Here is an 18,191-nt window from a genome sequence, read left to right as displayed (position 1 = left end):
TAAGCAATATGACTGTCACCCCTTACCTCGATCGTCTGGTTTTTCCCTAATTGTACACAACTTTGCGTGCAAAATTGGCAACTGGAAACAACAGTCGCAAGGGGATGAGAAATTAAGCGATCTACTAAGGGAGAAAGCCAAGGCAACAGCCAAACAGGGAGGAAAAGCGAAAATTGTTTGTGAAAATGTTTATGGATCAACATCTTTTTATTTAAAAAGGAAGTAGAGAAACGCCGCCGGTAGTGTAGAATAATTCCGTGTGTTTTGAATGACTCTTCTACACTTATCAATCGAGCCGCCTGACGTAGCTACTTCCCTGCTGTGCTAATGGGGGTATTTTTCTAACCTTCCGCGGTGGGTGCAGTACGTCTAGAACCGAAGCGTCCTGCGCTCTATGCGGTTGTACGGGACTGACCACGCATCGTTACGCAACTTCCCAAAAAACAACACGAGTCGGTTTTGGCCCTTGGTAGAGCAGTAAAAGAGAGATCCAAAAGAACTGTGATTGTTCGGCAAATATACATTTCTCTAACTTCTTCAAAGCTAATTCACAATACACTACGAGAAATCTTTATTTTGCACTTTCTCTAGTTAACTTGTTTTTGTGAATGTTCTTCCTGCGCATTTTTCATGCGCGAGTTCATTTGATGCGGTTCTCTGTTTGCTAAGTAAAAAAGAGGTGTATCTCTTAGGCGTACCTTTGAGACACACGTTATTTCAATTCCCTTTGCCGGTTTACGCCTCTTTATGACAAATGGTGGGCTATATTCATATTTGTACTAGTAAAAGTACCCTCCCTCTCACTTGCATAAAAAAGTACCCTCCCTCTCACTTGCATCGTCCGTGCCCACTGCCTCACCGCGCTGGCAGTCAGCGGCGGAGCGTAAACAAACTCGACCCCCCTCCGCCATGCCGGCACGCTTAGGGACAAACGCACGCAACACGCGCAAATAAACTTCTCCACCGTAGTGCCTAGGCCACGCGGTCTAGGCAGAAAGGCCCCCAGATTTTCTCTCTCACACACGCTCTTACTCGCGCCTGCGCAGAAACGCCGAGCGCCGTCAATAGCACCACACCCCGCTGTACCTACTAGCAATCCGCCTCTGGATAGATGGATGGTTGAGGCTCAACCATTTGAATCGGGCGGCGGCGGCGCGCGCCACCTAGCCTTGAATGGTACTATATGCATGCATACCTATGTATTTACTCCTATACTTTTGCGTTGATATTATCCACCAATCAGATAGCCTCCGTTTAGTTATTTCTACCTATTCAAAGTCTATTTTACTTTCACTTTCTTTAAAACCGAAAGCTTTGAATAGTTCCCCATTACATTCAACTGAGGGTGAAGTTGTTTACGAGCAAGTATCAGGTGTTCAGCCGTTTCCTCCTCCTCGCCACACGCCCCGCACAACAAATCTATCTCCTGGTATCTGGCTCGGTACGTTTTAGTCGGCAGTACACCTGTCCTGGCCTCAAACAACAGTGAGCTTCCCCTAGAGTTATCGTAAATATATTCTTTGGATATTTCTTGCTTAAACGTCCTGTATGTCTCTAATGCTGATTTGGTTTGCATCTCTGTTTTCCACATACCCCTCTCTGTCTCCTTAACCTTTTTCTTGACGGATGATTCCTTACCTGTCCCCGCGCTGCTGCCCAAGTATTTGCTTGACAATTTTCTAGTTCGCTTCCTCCACCTTGTGTCAACATTCCTCGTGTATAAGTAACTTAAACCTTCCTAGCCCACCGCATTTCCCCCATTTTTTTCAATCGCTCCTCAAATGCTACCTCGCTACTAGCCTCTCTGCCCTCGAAAGAAGACCATCCCAGATCCCCCTGCACCCCAAGATTTGGTGTCTTGCCATGTGCTCCCAGAGCGAGCCTACCCACACCACTCTGCCTAGTTTCTAACTGTTGCTGGGTCTCTGCTCTCATACATAGAACTGCATTGGTAAAAGTCAGGCCTGGAACCATTACTCCTTCCATATCCCTCGTACTACCTCGTACCTATTGTAGTTCCACAGTGCCCTACCCTTCATAATCGCTGCACTTCTGTTACCTTTAGTCGTTAGATATTTTTCGTACTCTGTCAAATACTCAATGCCGTTATTGATCCACACCCCAAGGTACTTGTACTTATCGACTATCTCCAGCGTGGCCTCCTGTATCTTATGCTCGCCGCAAATGGTATCATTAAAAAACGTGACTGCTGATTTTTCTTTGCTACACTTCAAGCCTAATCTGTCTCCTTCGGTACCACATATGTCCATCAATCCCTGCAGATCTTCTGTATTGTCAGCCATTAATACAATATCATCCGCATACAGCAGTCTGGTAATGACTGTTCAATCAATTTTCCTTGTTTGAAAAGTGATATGTTGAAGCCGAGTCCGCTTTGCTGTATTTTGGCTTCTAAACCTTGTAAAGGCTTTGCAGGGGTGACAATGGACACCCCTGCCTAAGCCCCCGCCGAATCATTACAGGCTCCGAAACTGCTTTTCGCATTGTATAATAACCCTGTTACATTTATAGATATCTTTTAAGAAATCGGTTACTCCATCTTGCACTCCTAAAGTTTCCAGAATGCCCCACAAGCCCTCTTGAAGTACACTGTCATAGGCTCCCTTGATATCCAAAAAAGCCAGCCATAGGCGTCTGTGTTCCTTTTCAGCTATTTCAATGCACTGTGTTAGCGAGAACAGATTGTCTTCTAGCCTCCTATTCTTCCGGAACCCATCTTGTAGCTCTCCAAGCACCCCCTCGTTCTCTGCCCATGCCTGCAGTCTGTCCTTTATAATCTGCATAATCACCCTGTAAACCACTGACGTTACTGTTATAGGCCGGTAGTTATTTATGTCAGCTTTGTCCCCCTTTCACTTATATATCATTCTCATCCTACTTAGTCTCCCTTCGTCAGGTACTTTACCATCCATTAGCATTTTGCTCACCACCTCCCTTAATGCTCTCTTAGATTTCGGGCCCAATTTCTTTATTAACATAATTGGAATACCATCCGGGCCTGCCGATGTGCTACTTGGTACCCTCTTCTCGGCCCTTTGCCACTCTCTTTGTCCAAGCGAAAGCAGTGCATTGACTGGGCTATCCCTCTCCGACATACTGCATGTACCATTTCTCTGTTCTGTAAATTTTTCCCTCATCATGGTTCCTATATGCTCCATTGCCTCCTGATGAAGTAGTCGAAATGCCAGCGCAATATTTCCATATGCCAGAGAATTCGATGCAATGTGTGCGCATAGAAATCAGACCACGAGGGAGATTATTGAGACCTACTATATCAGGAATAAAGGGTCGCGCTGTGTAAGCATGTCATCGTTAAATTTACATGACAGTGAATTTGAATTTTTAAGCCGCCTCATAGTGTGGCATTAGATTACAGGGTTTAGCGTTTTTTTTTTTTGCCTGCGCACTGATAATGACGTCATCGATGGGAGAGCACGTGGCTATGGGTTGTGTACATAAGTTTGTGTATGCCTTCGAATGAAGTTAGTTCTGAGATCAGCGCTGTCCTGTGTGTCTCTGCCTTCTGTCTTCGTAATATTGCGCTGCCCGTTCAATATGTTTAACCAGTACCAACTCACCCAAATGTCCACCCTTCTACAACAGCTACACGATGCTTGCTCACAGAACTTTTTTGTTGGCCCCGGAAACTCAAGTTCTAGCGAATCGCTGCTGAGGGAGAACCTGTCGAAATGAATGTCGAATGGAAGCACGAACAAAAAACTTGGAGGACTCTTGGAGTACAACTGGCCAGAAAGTGTTGTGAGACGTTGATGGAAATGAACTGATCATGATGATTTATGGTGATAGAAACAGGCACGCTGTTCGGGATTGAAGAAGGGATTTTAATTTTAAATTGGCAAAGAAAATCTCAAAGGCCAGTAAGTGGCGAGACCTGGCAATGAAATCTTTGTACTTCGGATGTAGTTTATGAGATTACTGCAAGTAAGTCGGCTGTTATTAAGTACAACATAATTATTGCTTAAAATTGCAGTTGCTATTATTACACTTGAGCTTTATTCTACGCTTCGTAAATCAAAAGCGCACGCATGACTACGGCAGCACGCTGAACTGCGTATCACGCGTAAAATTGTCGTTTCGTTTTCAATCCGATTGGTTTCGCTTTGACTGTTTAAATACCAAAGCAGATGGGCAGGAAACAATGAAAACACGTAGCTATTACCGCAAAACTACTTAACACTTCGGAAAATATGAATCGCAGGAACGTCGAATTGTTAGACAAAATACTTTGTCACAATTACAGCCGCACTTGTCGTCTGCCTTCCACTAATGCCGGCGTATAATCACCATCGCACTCACCTACCACCGCTGTCAGCAAGCTGCCAGTGAAAGACTACACCCTCACTGCAGATAAAAAAATTCTGATAAAAAAATTTCCATGGCGCTTTCCGCGTTACCAGTTCTTGATTATACACTCTGACCAGTAAAATTTCCATTGCATTAAAATATAAGTACCCTGAATATTGGCTCTCAGCTCTTTAATCTTCACATTAAGAGTGGAACGTGATAGCATTAAAAGATCCCTGACTGCTTCTCACGCTTCACAACAACTGCAGCGTATGCAACTATAACCATTACCTGCGAACTCTGGATGCGAACAATATACACGAAGGCGAGCTTTTTGGTTCTTTTTTTTTTCATTCCACTCGCATGGCAGGCGCCGCCGCTGCTGCGGAGGCGAGTGCCATCTGGATGGTGCTGCATGGAACCAAGCGGGGCGCGCCGCTCCTGCTTGGCAGTAACCGCTTGTCCTCGTTTTTTTCCCGTGTCCCCTGTCCTGCTTCGCGATGCACCAGTCAGCCTAATGTCAAACCAACTAGCCCAAACCATCGCCCCCCTCCTAAGATGTCGAACGGCAGCTGGAAAAGGAGTTTGTGTTCGGGGTTCCACGTAACAAACATGTTTTCTCCTATATTCAAATTACAATTCGACGCTACTATGTCTGTAGGTTGAGTGTAAGTCGCACTTTACGAATTTTCTGACACGTTTTAGTTTGAGAAAATCAATTACTTCAGTAATGCATATGCGCCAGCCGAAGGGCCTACGTGGTTCGGGAACATTTTTTCACACGGCAACAGCGTCGCCGCCGGATTTTCTGCGACACGGGGCCCTTAACGCCTGTCGCGTTAAAGTTCATTTCACACGCAAAAGAAAATGGCAGTAAAAAGCTTACCGTGGGAAACGCGGACTAGGTCGAAAACTGTGTGCAGCACGATACTTAACCAGACGCCTTCGCCTTGGACACACTGGAGCGTGCCATCTACCCAAACTTCCCTTCTTTCATATCGGCGCCACGATCGCCCAACCACATTGCTCTCTGTTTCTCAGCATAGCCACGTTAGTACAGGGCACTGTGAAACACCCTCCACTCCCAGGCTCATCCCGATGCCCAGTGTTAAGAACGGCCCGCTGAGGTGCAAGTTTTGCCAGCCAGTTGCGACAGCGGCGTCAACTTTTCCTGGAACGCCACCGCAACCCTCTAGCCACGGAGTCACTAAGTCGACTGTGTACGGAGAACAGAAGGGTATGAAACAAATTTGCCCGCTTTGTTAGCGCATCAACAGCTAGGTTGGATAAACTAAGTGCGGATTAGTATGAATGCAGTCATTGTGCATATACGCTAGTTCCGAGAAACAGAATTTAACCTGCATATCGAAGCTGTTCTATAGTTCAGTAGAGCTGTCAGTGTAGTTGCATTCGGTTTCCCATATATATATATATATATATATATATATATATATTGTTAGAACTGACAAACCAACACTCTACGGTCCATGAGAGAAGAGGAAGAAAGTAGACAAAAGGCTGCACGCCGAACACACCATAAGCACATCGGAAACTAACAAACTGGCAACAAAACAATAACTAGAAAAAACAATTTCGTTAAGAGGCAAGATTTGCAAAGACTGTAGTTGTCATGAATAAACAAGAGTTTATCTACCGTGAGTGGGTGCAATTTGGCTCTTCGAGATGGGAGAACCAGACCAGCCACCGAGAACACTCGCTTGCTCGGGGTGCTCGTGGCTGGGATGCATAGAATTTTTTTAGCCAGACATGGGGGGGGGGGGTAGCCATGGTAGCTCGTTCTGAGCCCCTTTTCAAAATGTTAACACGTCGTTCACTTGCGCGCAAGGTTTACTTAAAAGTGCGTGGCACTCCGCATTGATTTCATTGGTCCACTGCTCTGGCGCACTAGGATGGCGTCGTGCTAAGGACGTCAAAGCGTAGTTAGGGTGCGTGTCACATTCAGTCGGCTTTGCCACGTCGCATTCCTTGATATAGCGACGCACCTGCTTCGCTAGAAACTCAAGTTTGGATGTACCCCTATCTGTCACATACTCTTCAACAGCTTTTACATTTTGAAATCTAGGATCGAGAAGCGATGTCGTGGCCATGAGATGTGTCAGAGGAAACCTGTGTTCAAATCTCTTCAGCATCTCTCTTTTGATTTCTTGAACTACGCTGCTTCCGGACATGTCTTGCAGTGAGTCGAGAAGCTCGCTTCGAATAACGATTAGCACATTAAACGTGCTCGGTTTTTGCTGGGAGAGCAGCTCCACCGCGCATTTAAACTGGCTTAGGAATTGCACAATCTCTTCAATCAGGCACCAGTCTTCGACACCAGGGAACGGGCGCCCTATCCGAGCCAACAACTTCCTGAGCGCAGCCTTATTCGCGACGAGGCTCTCAAACATAGCTAATACGCTATGCCACCTGGTTGGTGTGTCCAGTTTAACTGTGACTGCCCCTCCCCGTGCTACTGGAGCGGCGTTGTGTGCGTGGTCGCTGTTTTGACAGCCTTCATCAAGTAGAGGATCATTTTCGTCATGTTCAAGCGCTTCGGCTGGGCTGACCAACGATTGTACTGCCGCATTCAGTTCCGAGTCCGCGATCTCCTCCAGGTCGGAGGCCCGGTAGTGCACAGTTTTCACAATGTCACGGCAGTTGAATAGCAAACTGTCGAGTTTTGGGACACTTCCAAATCCGTCCTTGATGACGAAGTTGTGTAGGCTGTGGCCAACACACAGGTGGTGTTCCGTGTGCGCAAGACTCGCTGCGCGCCTCATGTTCGAGCCGGCGTCAGTGACTGCACACACTTCCTTTCCCACCATGTCGAATTCTTCCAGGCACCTTTGAAACTCATTCTTGATGGCAGCACCTATATGTCTCTCGGTCATGTGCCTCGTGCTCAGAGTCAATGACACGAGCTCGAAGTTCTCTGAAATAAAAACAGCAACCATTACAGTCTGAAACAGCGTGGTACGCCGCTTCCCTCACCAACAAAATACTTCTTGGTGATTTATGGTTAAAAAAAAAGGAAAAGATGTGTGCCAGCCGCGGCATCTGTTATCGAACTATGAAGCACCTGAGGTGCGGCCAGCTTAAATAAAGGGTCAGGGAGCGGAGAGGAAATGAAAAATTGGAGGCTTATCAAGGTTAAGCCCAGTGGATGCTTCGCATCCACTGGGCTTAACCTTAGCGTATCCTTAGCGTTTGGAGGCATCTTGACCGCATACACGCCCGGCGCAAAGACGCTGGCGCGGTTGCGGGCACAGAGACTGACGCGATGGTGGGCGCGCGCCGCTTCACCCCTGGCGTGACGTCACATATCACGTGATGCAGCGATGGTGGCGTCTCCGTCGCGTCGCGCGCGACGGCGCGAACCGAAGCGATATGAGGCCCCATCTGTAGCCGGTGTGAGGTCATCACGTGACGTCACATCATGTGATCTCACTTCAGTGTCAATGGTGGCCACCGCCGGGAGGCGACCGACGGCGCGATATGAGGCCCCATCTGCAGCCCGTGTGACGTCATCACGTGACGTCATGTCACGTGACCCCACTTCAGGGTCAATGGTGGCCACCGCCGGGCGTCGCGCGAAGGCCCGAAACCTACGTTAATATGCTTCGCATAAAAAGGGGAGCGATAGAGAGAGAGGGCAGGAGCATAGGTATAGTTATAAAACACTACAAAGAACGCGACGCCCGCCCGCGATTGTCCGAGCACCGAGATAGCTTACCACTGCAGGCGGTCGTCCCCTGACTGCATAGCGCCCGCGCGCGCATGTCCGAGATTTCACGGCGCGCGGGCGCAAATACACTCACTGTTGCGAGCGCTCGCGCGGGCTCGGCAATACATGATATTCACAAGCCGCGCGATCGGCGCACACCGAGTCCGCTTGCAGGTGGTGGGCGCCGAAGCACGCACGCGATGCCGTCTATCGGCGCGTGGGGACGCGCGCACGCACACGCAGCCACGCATCCCACTCACGCACAAAACATTTACAAGCCGCGCGCGCGGCGTGTCCTATCAAGAAAAATAAGCAACGCGCGAGGTATACCATACTGTAACGGCTGCCCGATCCGCCGTGGATCGAGCGGCCGTTGCACTGAACGGCCGTGGTGTACTGTACGAAAGCCAGAGTGGGAGCCTGGCTGTATGCAATCGTCCGAGGTAGCACGCGCAGAGCGTCCTGTCACTGCGTGCAACCAGCTGGAGAGGAACACAGAATTGGGCACACTTCAAGTGTGTTCGCTACACTCGCCCAGTATTAATGCAACGATTTAATGCTTTTGGGATATAATAAACATATTTTTAGACACAGAAGCAGAAACGAAGCTTTTTCCTTTGCCTTGTCTTAAAGCTCACGTCAGTTTAAGGTAAATGAAAACTTCAGAAAAGTACTTTGGAAGCACGCGCAGAAATTTAATACATTGGTTGAGGCACGCGCTTATTGGTATCAGGAATCCGAAAACAACATGCTGAACATACCAGCAGTATGATGTCAAGTGAAAGTGATGTAGGCTCGCCGCCTGTAACTGTCGGTCCACAGATCGTACGTGACGGCACAGAACCTTGACCCCTGTCACCATTTTCTTCACCTGTCCGTGCATGGCACGGTACACATCATCCAGCGCTGCCCTCGACAACGTCGTTCGGTCAGGGAGCTCTTGGAGCTCTCTGATGACTTCATATTTTATGAAGAAGTCCTACAGAAAAGAAATAGTCACTATTCGTTCACACTTACAGCAATATTATAAAAGAAAAGCGCATAAACCCGTTATAGCTGTCACCCACTTGTAATCCTTCGCCATTCACAATGTTAAACGGCAGCAGGTCTCTGGCGATCAAGAGGACCAGGTTTCTGGCGAGCAAGCTCTTTCTTGACCACGTTGTCGTCTTGCGAATGGGAATCGTCTGGAAAAAAATGCTTCACCATCGCGGCAGCCCTAGCTGCCCCCTTCTTGCAGTCGTCTTGTAGTTTGTGGGCATCCATCAAGTGTCTTTGCAAGTTCGACGTGCTTACTGTGCTCGCGTAACGTTTAACCTTGCAGCTGCGGAGGAAAGAGGAAAATATTTAAATTCTCACAATGAAATTCTAAAACAGCTACGACCAAATTTAATAGTTTAGCTCCGTAATGACCCAAAGGTGCTCTACTCACGATTCGAACGGCTTTGAGTTGTGTTCTTTTGATGATTTGGTCAAGCAGCTCTCGCAGTAGTATTTACTTCCAACTGTCTTCTGTTTTCCCCCAGTGAGGTACGCCAAATGTCCAAAGTGTCTCCAAACAAAACTTGACTTCACCTTCGAATGCAACGGAATAATTCGAAAACTTCCAACCGGCATCTTAAAGGGAAGCTGAAACGGTTTTCAATTTCCATGAATTGCTGGGGTTGGGAAGAACAGACCTATTAATTTATGGTTCTGAAATTTTTTTCTTTGTATTGTCAATATAAGCGGCAGAAATCGCTTTCTACCCCCCCCCCCCCCCCCCCCGCCGACACGTCCCCGTCGCTTCCCGGAGCGCCAGGTGAGGAGGCAGCCGGAGGAGCGAACTGGCGAGAGTGACGTCATTCCCGGGGACCGTACTGCCGGACCGTTGTGCTGGCATGTTTTTTTCCGTCCTGCGCATTACTAAACGACGCTACGAGAGATCTGCCGCCGCTCACGTTTGTTTTCTTTTGCAATTTTCGTTAACTGTGCTTCCTTTCTGTGCTGCGTGAGTGCCTACAGCCAAGGGCACCCAACATGCCCTCGCACTGAGCAGCATTCGGCTGTGCGAACACAGGAGGGCGAGACGATGTGGTGTTTCACATGTTCCCGAAGGACAAGAAACTTGCAGCGCAGTGGGTCCTTGCGGTGAGGGGAGATAGTTTCTTGCCGACGAAATCAACTGTGCTGTGTTCGGACCATTTCCGCGACAGTGATTATCATCGGAGCTTGACAACGATGCGGGCAATCGGTATTCCAATTAAATCGGCGCGACTGAAGGCCGGCGTTGTTCCGTCTATATTCTACAAGAGAAACACCTCGCCATTTCCATGAGCGGCCTTCGCCAAGAGGAGAAAGGGTGAGGTAAGGGTTTTAATGTGCACACGGGCAATTTTTTAAACGGATGATCACCTGAGTGTCGAACAAATGGCCTTACAGCGGACTATGACGAAGCGAGGTGGAGGCACAGCCGGGAATGTGCACATGCGTGCAAAGTGCTTGCTGTTTTCATCCTGTTTTTCCACTCCGCTTTGTCACAAAACACTGTACTACGGATGTTTGTTCGGCGCTGTTTTGGTACGGTGAAATAACTGGCCGGGGGTACGCTTGTGCATTCAGTGACATTTGCTATTCGTCCAACCACGCGGTGCCAGCAGGTTTAGCTGTTCAGCATTCGTGTTCAAATCGCACGACATAAGGCGTTACGGTAATATATTCATGCTCGCGTTAGAGTAGTTGAACTCGTCGTGTAAAAACTTCGTTCCGTAGATTTCACACTCACAGCTTTCTACCAGCAGCGAAATGCCGCAAAAACGAGCGTCGGCACAGCCGCGCCCGTGGCAAGGCGAACGGTCTCAAATAATGAAGTAATTAACGTTGTGGGGTATTGAACTTGTCAGCGTTCGACGTGGTCTAGCCCAATACAGGCATCGCTGCTGGACAAAAAATGTTTTCTTGCCTTTGACATTTCATTGCCCCCTCCCCCCCATGTGCCTCCACCACACCTCACGACTTTACCAACGTTCTAACGCCGTACACAGCTTACTGGTGCATATTTAACGCAATTAATACATTATACTTTAGCCATGAAATTACGGACACCAAATAATTCACATTACTAAATCACTGTAGCTAATCCATCACATAAATTACTGAAAAAGTATTTCAATTACTGTAAGTAATCCAACTGTTGTCATGTTTGCTGATATGCTTGATATGCTGAAATTCACGACATCCATGCCTTGCGCTCTTTCAGGTTCTAGCTGAGCACCTTGAGAACCGAGCCCCTGATGATCCTGTTCCACTACCATCACCAATCGAAGAGTTTGAAGCAGCCAGTATGATACAGGCAGATAATGTTGAAGAGTTTGAAGTAGCCAAACGCGGCACTTATGTTCGCGATCGTGTATCGACACGCAAAAACCACGGAACTTTAGACAAGCAGCGGCAAGGTGCATGACATCGCGGAACTGCACCCGTGTTTACAATCTAATGAGATGTTAGTGCTTCGGCATTCTTCCAGCAGCAAGTTCCCAGTGACACTTTAGCACGTTTTTTCTCCCGTCATTGAAACGTGCAGCTACATGAAAAGACATACGTACCAGCTAAGATTTCCAACGCGCGAGAAGGTGCACCCATCGCTCTCGCTGTTGGCACACTCAACATCGTTGTTGCGCCCGTTGCCGCCATCGTTTTCTGTATCGGCTATCGGTTCGAACTACAAACTACGAAAATACAAGCTCTCCGAGACAGCGAGAACGTTCCATAATGCTTACAACTCAGCTGTGAAGCCAGAACAGAACAGCGTGCTACGCTCTGAAACGGCGGCGCCGACTGGCGATCCCTGTGAATGACGTCAAAGCGGTCCCGACCAATCACGGGCAACAGCGGCGTTCGCGCGATGCCCTGAGGCGCTGGTGCGCGTTTTGTTGCAAAAAACAGCCGCTTGCGTTTGTTTCCGCCCTTTTTAAACGAGATATTCGTGTTCAGTGGACTCAAAACTGTAGAATGCCGCAGGAAACTCATTGTTTTTTGAAAAGTGTTTCAGCTTCCATTTAAACACGTCGGGGCTAGAAAACTACATCTCGCTAGTTACGCCACGGAGGAAGGAAACTGAGGAGATGCCCTGACGTCACTCTTTGTGAAGCGAAAGTGAAGCCGGAAGTTGGCGATGCTCATGGCGTTGCTCCGCCTATCAGGCCAGCTCTCCTCTCTTGTTTACATTTCTCGCGAAACCACGCCGCGCTGCGCGCAACCGTGCTGCTCGGACCCGCGCGCTCCGCAGCAATACTAAACAATTGTTAGCACGTTAGCATGATTCCGCCAAAGAGGGCAAAATTTCCCGCGCATATTCCTTCATCCGTTGCCATCGCCGTGGCGCGGTACATTGCGCATAGCGTTGCATGCGCGTTCATTTCACCAACTTTAGTTCCTCCTGTCCCACCTTACCACAGCAACATCGGGTAGAGCACGGTCCAGATAACGCAGCGCAACAAAACACGGAGACCACTGCAAACCTGCCCGCACGGCGCCTTTGCCACGGTACGAAACCTACGGAGCAACACGTGTGAGCGCACAGAACACCGAGGAAGGAAACTAAGGAGAGGCCCTACCCCCTCCGCGCGCTAGGAGAAAAGTGTGGCGGAAATGACGTATAGACGAGGCAACCTAAAGTTTGCCCGCGCGGCACCAGCGCCGAATGCTCCCCTAGCGGACCGATGGAAGTTTCGAGGGTCGTCGCTGCGCTGGCGCGCGCCCGTGTTCTGTACGGCGGGAGCGCTCGTGCGCGTGGTTCTTGCGATGCCGAGTGCGACCTCATCAGCCAGGAAAGGTGGCACGTAATACTGATGTGAAAGTCGATTGCCACAGCAGCCTCGAAAACACGAAAGGTCCTACGCAGCCCGTGAAGTTCTACAGATTTCCTGGGAAGTGGTACGAGAAGGACAGACGACAAGCATGGATAACTGCAGTGCGCGGCCAAGTAAGTCTCATACTTTCGCATTCGCGTGTAATATCTTGAAAGCGGAATAGTCATATGCCTGTTTTTAGTGCACGGCCGTTTGTTTAGTCGTGTCGCGTTGTTGAATTGTGGTGGCATCCGCCGTTTGTTAGCAGTAAATGCATGCGTGTTGCGCCGCTAAGCTCTACGACGCGTGCTCGATTCCCAGCCACGGCGGCCACATTTCGAAGGGGCAATATGCAAGAACACCCTTGTTACCGCGTGCTTTGATTTTTGTGCACGTTAAAGAACCCCCAGAGGTTAAAATTATTACTGAGACTCCCCATTACAGCGGGCCTCATAATGATTTCGTGGTTTTGGCACTTAGAATCCCCGAATTTATTTGATTGCACTGTAGCTTCTCTCGCGATCGGCATGGACGAGCTCAAGAGAATTATTTCCCTTTTCGAAACGCTGCAACTTAAATACTAGTTGTGCAGGTAACGAAAGGGGCCGCGCGCTACTTTTGTGTGGTAGCAGACCGTATTTAATGCAAGCCGCGGTCGTCACGTGCGTCGGGAAGCGGCAGATCGGAAATAAGCCGCTCGAGACGTGCGCATTATGTTTGTTGTTTGCCCATCCTTTCTAAGTATCTAAATGTGCAAGTATCATAACTTGTAGTGGTACCACTCTTGTAGAATAATATATGCACACAATCACAGGAACGTTACCTTTGCAAACATATTATTGGGAGTAATTTAATCCCCACAACAAATAGGCACACATACTGCTTCATTTATATGCAATGCAGATGGATGCGGCGCCAAACAGACCAATGGCAATCACAACAGTCTTCTCAGCAGTCAGCACCACCGGGACATGTGCTTTCATACTGCAGCGACACAGCTCTTGAGCAGCAGCAAGACACGTGTGAAACAGACTCCAGAACATGCCTTTGTGAAGTGACGAAACCGTCAAGAAGCAGCCCAATGGATCTGCAGTCATCGAGTAGTACGACAACAGAAGTTCCTGCTGCCAGTGTGACTTATGTTGTAATTGAAATAAAAGTGGCTAAATTTCTGAACATGGTGCGTACCTCTAACTCGACGTCGTCTACGATCTTGTCGGACACCTGTGACATGCACTTGGCTTTCACTCTCACATTACCGTCCACAATTTGTTCAACGCCGTACACGTTCGGAAGCAGACGCTCCCCTATCGTGAGGTTGCCGCCACGAAAAAAAGCTGTCGGCGTCGGCAACCTTCTTGCAACCGCACGGCAATCTTTGCATCGCTGTTGCGCAAGCAGGCGATCTGCCGCCGTCGAAAATGGAGCGCCGTGAGAACGAGCAGCGAAGAAAAGCGCGGACGGCACAACGTAAACGAAGCGGAGACTACGCCACAACGCGACCGCGCTGCTTGGCGTTTCCACATTGGGGCGCTGTCAGGAGGCGGCGCAGTAGCGCCGCCTGGCCATGGTTTTCTCGTCTATAGGTTCTCACTTTTTTTGCTGCTTTTTATTTTTTTGCTGTATGGCCACGCCTTTTGGGCCACAATGGCGGCGTTGTTTGAGCGCTCACACGTGTTGCTCTGGTAGGTTTCGTGCCGTGGCAAAGGCGCTGTGTGGGCGGGTTTGCGTTAGTCACCGTGTCTTGTTGCGCTGTGTTACCTGCATTGTGCTCTGCCGGATGTTGCGCGAGCGCGCGCGCTCCGCGCGCGCAACCACGCGCAGCGCGGCGTGGTTTCGCGAAAGATGTAAACAAGAGAGGAGGGTGGCCCAAAAGGCGGAGCATCGCCATGAGCAACGCCAACTTCCGGCTTCCCTTTTGCTTCACAAAGAGTGACGTCAGGGCCTCTCCTTAGTTTCCTTCCTCCGTGGCACAGAACAATAACAAAGCCACCATTTTGGCCCGAAAGGCGGGGCCACTACTGCAAAGAAATAAAAAAACTGCAGAACAAAGGAGAACCTATTACGTCATTTCCTCCACACTTTCCTCCTAGCACGCGGAGGGGGTCGGGCCTCTCCTCAGTTTCCTTCCTCCATGTTACACGTACTCTCGCGCTGATGCCGTCTTCGGACATGTCGCCGATTCCAGCCGCAGCCGCAGAGCCCACGACCGCCAATTCGTGATTCCCACGTTCCGAGACTACTCGTTGCGCCATGTTGCGTTTTGCAGAAGTTTCGGAATCGCACGTTGCGCTGCCGCGCGTAGAGCGGGGTTGCTTTTGTTTCTTTTGTATTGCTTCATTGCTCAACTCCTTGACACGATTATCTGCATCAGACAGAGAAAAGAATTAAAAAAGACAAAACAAAATTTCAAACGCAGGCAGATTTGCGGGGAAAAATATATTTATTCATATTTAGAGGGCGCGCCGATCACGCCGAGTGAAAACAGCGGCGGCGGCGCGCCGATGCCTCGGCGCACACCTCTAACGCTACATCGAGGCAGCCTAGCGTTTCATGAGGCTTAGTGCCATTTCGATGGGGGCGAAATGCGAAAACACCCGTGTACTTGGATTTAGGTGCACGTTAAAGAACCCCAGGTGGTGAAAACTTCCGGAGTCCTCCACTACGGCGTGCCTCATAATCAGAAAGTGCTTTTGGCACGTAAAACCCCATAATTAAAAAAAAAATTAAGGCTTAGCGCCATCTGTGTCACGAGTGATTACTTCAGGCGGAAGAAAAAAATAATGTGACGCCATATCCGTTAAAAACAGAAGTGACGTGGTTTTGTGCTATAGGGCGCGAAATTTGTTTTGGTGGCCTGCCATTTGGCGGAAGTTGGGCGTCACGCGCTTCAGTGTTTTCTGCTGTGCGAAACTCGTCGAGAAAAACGCTCCATGTATCCCGGCCTTTATAGCTGTATATCCAAATGCCCGCCATTGGACTTGATGGGCGTTCGAGGTTTCAGCGCGGAAAGCGATGCAGAAAAGTGCCAGCCGTACGGGTGTCGAAATCGCACCCCTGCACAGGGCATGCTTTCCTTAGAGGCCGACGAAATCTTTAGTTGTAGAGGGCTGGTCCTATCGTCGGACGCCAAGCCCGTCGGCCTGCACCGTCACACGAAAAGAATTGAATTAAATAATTATCTTGCCGTCGTAACTCACTCCTTTTGAATGAACAGGTAAAGAAACGATGAAGCTATCCGCGTCACCAAATTCACACACAAGACAAAGCAAAACAGCACATCGTGTGAGGGGGGGGGGGCGTATTGCAAGAGGTGAACTTTACAAGCGCGCCTTTCTGCACACTTCAAGAAGTGTGCAGAAAGGCGCGTTGCAAGTTATAACGGCGTCAAAGCCCAAGATGGGCGTTGAAAAAAGGCATTTATTCACAATGATAAAATAATTTAGGACTGTCTTTTCTTTACTTGTCACGCATATATAAAATTGATTAAGAATTTTATTTTGGTTCAATGAATGTAACTGCGTCTCGCTTTAATTAAAAAACGATTTTTTTTTTCTTTCCCAATGTTTGTTCCTTCCAAACATAGTCGCGCTTCAATAGCTGCTCCCATACCCTATATACCTTGCTTATGTCTGTGACAATTTGTTCTGAATAGTTTTTCGCCCGAAGCTTCGCGACCTACTTGGATCGATCTTGCTTAAGCCGCCCTGCTAAGCCTATTTTTAATAGCTTATGTATTTACAGTAATATGCGTACCTGTAAAAATAAAGAAAAACAAATGAAATAATTATAGGGGTTTCGTCAAACTTGCACATGACACGCATCCGCCTGATGGGTCGTCTGTTTTAGCTGCTGTTTCTGCGCGCGTGCGAGGAAAGGAATGGCATAAATAATTTCTTCTAAAAAGCTGGGCTCCGTAGTATACTTGTGAGGCTGCGCGGATTAAGGAGAGGGGTGATAAATAAACTTGAGGGGTGTGCGAATATTCGAATCTTTCAAATGAGGAATCGAAATAGTCGCTATTTGAAAATACGAATATTTTTCGAATACTTTACGCCATCGATAGTAAGCGATCAAACATGAAATTCAAGCAACATTTCGATATTTTTTATACCATCCACAGTGGAAATGATGATAGTGCACACTGCGTCGCTCAGTCTGCCAGACTTTACCCGCTAAACACGATAACTCGCAATAAAATGTTGTTTGGACAAGGCATTCGGCAGTGGGTAGAGTTTGGTACTATTTATAGATTCAGCACCTGGCGTCCTCATATCGGAATAAATAAGAATACGTTAAATAATACAAGGTGTTTTTTTAGTGGCACTAAACTATTTAAATTAGAAAAATACAAATCACAGTAACGTGTTGTTTACCATTCGAGTGTACGGATTGAAAGCCTCTTGATACAGAGCGATTCCCGCACTTACGTGCGTAATTAGAGAAGTTACGGTAATAAACTTCCTCATTATCAACAATAGGCGGCTACAGGAAATGAGCACTTTGGGGCTCGTCCTCGGCACTACCTATCCCAACGATCAAAATTTGAGTAGCGGAATTCATGTAGAAGCTACGCGAACAATTAATTGCCCTTGGCAGGCTCCTTGAAACCGTAACTGGCTGGAAAAAGAGCGTCTGTGTCGTCGATGTCTCCGCCCACCCCCGCCTTTCGTCCCGTCTTCGAGGTCATCGCCGGTCCGGCTCCACGAGCAGCTTGCGTTATCTCCTTGCTGTCTATATCGTCGGCCTAGCGCTTCAATGCAGGCGGGCCGCCAAATTTACTTCGTCGTTCCGTTGGGCGCCACGTGTCCACTTCCACCGATGAAATGCCGTTTAAGGCTTTTGGATGCGAATGACATTTAGTCAAAATTCAGTTTCTTCCGGGAAAGTTGGCTCGAACGCGCGCGAGTTGTGTAAATAAAAAACGCGTAAACTAAAACAGATAGGAACCTAACTCACCAAGTGAAGGGGGGGAAAACACAACAACAAAGGAATACCATATGGTCGACGCTACAGACTGATATGACGCCTTGTCTGCAGTATCTAAAAGCCCAGCGAGCGCGATTGGCGCTGCAGCGCCAACGTGGTGTGTTAAGAATGGCCACCTGCAGTGCAGGATTGCCACCCGCTTACGACTATGAGGGCAAGATACCTGGAGCTTCGCCGCCAACTTCTAGCTACAGCGTGACTAAATCGACTATGTGACGGAATGAGATCGGTGGGCCAACTATTGTTCCCAAACTCCCCAACGCGCTACCCGGAACGGCTCCGAGTGCTACGGGGCCCCTCTGACGTCGGCTCCGGACATTGGA

The sequence above is a fragment of the Dermacentor albipictus genome, unplaced genomic scaffold, assembly GCF_038994185.2.
Source record: "Dermacentor albipictus isolate Rhodes 1998 colony unplaced genomic scaffold, USDA_Dalb.pri_finalv2 scaffold_11, whole genome shotgun sequence".
Classification (NCBI taxonomy): domain Eukaryota; kingdom Metazoa; phylum Arthropoda; class Arachnida; order Ixodida; family Ixodidae; genus Dermacentor; species Dermacentor albipictus.
This window is presented reverse-complemented; position numbering follows the sequence as displayed.